The sequence below is a fragment of the Dendrobium catenatum genome, unplaced genomic scaffold, assembly GCF_001605985.2.
Source record: "Dendrobium catenatum unplaced genomic scaffold, ASM160598v2 fragScaff_scaffold_156, whole genome shotgun sequence".
NCBI lineage: Eukaryota > Viridiplantae > Streptophyta > Magnoliopsida > Asparagales > Orchidaceae > Dendrobium > Dendrobium catenatum.
This window is the reverse complement of record NW_021318618.1, coordinates 9,241,805-9,245,457: the sequence shown is the minus strand read 5'-3', so window position 1 is coordinate 9,245,457 and position 3,653 is coordinate 9,241,805. Positions and strand designations below refer to the sequence as shown.

General features: G+C 29.7%; 1 non-coding gene across 1 annotated transcript; it reads left to right on the top strand.

Moving 5' to 3' along the window:
* The first annotated feature begins 2,653 nt into the window (after positions 1-2,653).
* TRNAA-AGC lies at positions 2,654-2,726 on the top strand. The gene has a single exon. It is a non-coding gene; the product is annotated as a tRNA-Ala (tRNA).
* Positions 2,727-3,653: the final 927 nt, after the last annotated feature.

Below are 3,653 nucleotides of genomic sequence, written 5' to 3'. Positions count from 1 at the left end.
TTAAAATTCAACAATGGAAAAGACTAGTAGGAACAGACCATTGTTTAAATCCATACAAACTGCAATGAATAAAGTCTCCCTATATTTACTTATAAGAAAGGTCCCATCAAGGCTAAGTACTGGGTGACAATACACCCATCCAATAATTGAAGATATAAATGTCCAAAATAGTCTCTGAAACTTATGAGAATATGTATATTTAATTCAATACACTATTTCTGGCATAGATGACATAACTGCCTGCATAATTAGATTCATTAATTGATATGATTCCTCCCAACTAGCAAAAACAACCTTAATAGCCTTCCGCCTAGCATCATAAACCTTAATGTAAGATACAAGTATGTTAAAGGCAATTCGCCCTGCAATTTCGTGAGGCTTGATCCATCTATTTTTAATAATAGGTAATATGAAGTTATTGATGAATTGGGAGGTACACTAATGGTGGCCAATAGCAAGAATAGGATTGGTGCAACTATGATGTTCCTTAATAGATGATACTGTCCAAATTCCTCCTAGTCACTTGCTCAAACATGCATGCAACTGCCACATACAAGGTTTGTAATCACTTTCATACTAAACACATACAACTATTAACTTCTACTTGTTCGATGCATTAACGACAAATTAAACATTATTCATAATAGATCAGCCGTGTAAAGAAAACAACAAATTTGACTTCTGATTAAAACACATCCCCTCCACCAATTCAGATGGGATTGAAAAGTCTTTTTCATCAATATTATAATCACAACTGCTTTCAAATGTCATTCCCTGGTTTCATTGTTGGGTTGTTCTACATGCTTCTACATACTCATTTTGACACACCATTCCTGTAAGTGTATGTGCAATCACATTGCAATAATTTTGTATGATATTACGAACATCACCATCACCATTTACATTCACCTCAACATGATTTGACACATCCTAATCAACATCATCAAAATCAACTTCACTAGATGTACTATCGCCATTTTCTCGTATCCTTCAATGACAACAGGCAATGCTGGACTACATTCAATACCAGCCATCATATTCAACGAAGGTGTTTGGGTCCAAGTACTTACAACATCTACTCCATCTTCGATTTGTAAGAGTCTGCATAAGCCTCCAATATGATTACTTTAAAGACACTTATAAATCATTGAATACCAAGTTGTACATAAAAACAAGACCTACACATCTTCAATATTTGCACATTCAAACATCTCACATATTAACAATCACCAATATCGAGCAATGATGGTGACAAGCAATGCTCCTTAAGGCAATAACCCAAATTCTTGCTTATCAAATTAAACTATTAACTTAATCCATCATTTTAAATCTAAAATTTTAATTTAAATAATTTTACTTTCTAAATAACTTTAATAATTTAATTAGATAGGATAAAAATAAATTAATCTATTTTACAAAATTATATTTAGTGAAAATATCAAACACTGAACCAACTTACAAAAAGGAACAAAAAAGTTCTAATATTTTCAAATGCAGAAATTAAATTAATCCATTCTCCCAGCAAAATCACATTCCACATATTTCTTAAAGAAAAGAAAATAAAGAGAAAAAAAAATATTTACCTGTCCCATTGGCGAGCAAATGAAGAAGAGGGAAATATCGATTGAGGGCTCACGAGCGATTTATAGAGAGAGTCACTCGCCCATTTCTATTAGGTGACTAATTCTAATTTATTTTTTAAAATTGTGCTAATGATCAATTAGGGTGGCGTTTATTTAGGCTGAGCTAATTGCCCATCTAAATGCCAACCTTGACATATCTTAATTTTTTTTTGTATGGCTATTTTCATAAAATAATTAATAATGGGACTATAGTTAAAATTTATCCTTATTGCAATGGCTCACAAAATTATAAACACTGAGAAAATTTTCATGTTGGAGTAACGAATATCCCTTTGACTCGTATTCTTCTAGAGTGTTCAAGACCTTTTCTAATTATGAACACTTTCTCATTTGCCTTGGAATTACCATTCTCTTGTGTGAGGTCCTCCTCAACTAGAATTTCATAGGCTTGTTCCTCAACAACAACAACAAGAAGAACATCAAGTCTTTGTCCTACTATGTGGGTCGGCTACATGAATCTTTTTTCTTCATTCTTTTCTGTTAAAAGTTAATTTCTCATTTAAATCTAATAAAAAAAATTATTTTTAATATTTTCTAACTAAGCCTTTTAGGTCTGTCTATCCTTTCTTAACATAAGTCAAGTCTAATACCTCAACTTTCCTAACAGGGTCATCGGAAGGCCTCCGTTTAATGTGACCAAACCATCTAAGATGATTCTCTCATGGCTTTTCCTCAATTAAATAAAATATAATAAAGATTAAGTCAAATAATTTCAATAAAAACTATAGATAGCTTACCCAAAATTTACCCATCATTATCTAATATTCCCATTAGACCAATAAATACCTTTGTGCATTATATACTAATCTTTTATAATTACAAATGAACTCAAATAGAATAAAAAAATGCACAATTTGGGTAAAAATGATTAATTTTAATTATCAAAGGTAATTTTGTTATTCTTACGTTATTATTTAACAATAAATAGCTTTGGAGTTAATTAACGCCTGGAAAGGTTCAGGGCACTCAGTACTTTAATATATAACATAATATTTTCAAACAAGACAAAAGGGGATGTAGCTCAGATGGTAGAGCGCTCGCTTAGCATGCGAGAGGTACGGGGATCGATACCCCGCATCTCCATTACATTTCATTTTTATTTATTGGCCATTGTCAAGGCAGGTGTCCTAATTTTCTTTTAAAAAATTCCCTTAAAATAAATCATGTTATTTCTTATAAATATTCTGGTGCATGTCATTGAAAATAATGGCCAGCATTATGACACGATTGATTGATAGTATGATATAAAATTAATTTATTTAATATTTAATTAAAATATTATTATATGGTGTTTAATTTATTATATTTTATGTATTAAATTACAAATAAAAAGTAAAAAAATTCTAAGTAATTTTATATTAATTTATTTTGATACAATAAGACCATCAAATTTTTATCTCATTATATGATATTTGTTGTCTAATATTTTGTTTTTATTGTGTTCTATTAATAGTGTTTTGTTGGAACATTTTGATATTTTGCATGAATAACTTTTGCTAAAAATTTTAGAGAGATGTTATGTACCTGTCAAATGAATAAATATTGGATTTTATTTGGGACAATTTTTTTACTCATTCTACAATAATTTTTTAGTAAAAAAATGCATTGAAAATAACAAAAAATTCAAAGAAAAATTGTCCAAAACGATGAAAAAAAATAATAACCCTTATTTTTTAGAGGTCATGATTAAAGTCGGTGGTATAGGATGGGCTATATTATTTAGTAAAAAAATGCATTGAAAATAACAAAAAATTCGAAGAAAAATTGTCCAAAATGATGAAAAAAAATAATAACCCTTATTTTTTAGAGGTCATGATTAAAGTCGGTGGTATAGGATGGGCTATATTATTCAAGTATAAACATAAATATGAAAAAATAAACATAATATAGCCAACTATACATATAGAGGATGACTTTGGATGGAAGCTTTTCATGGAGGGTATGTAAGGAAGAACAAGAAGAGGAAGAGAGAGCATAACAGAGAAATGGAAAAGGAAAATATAAACTCAT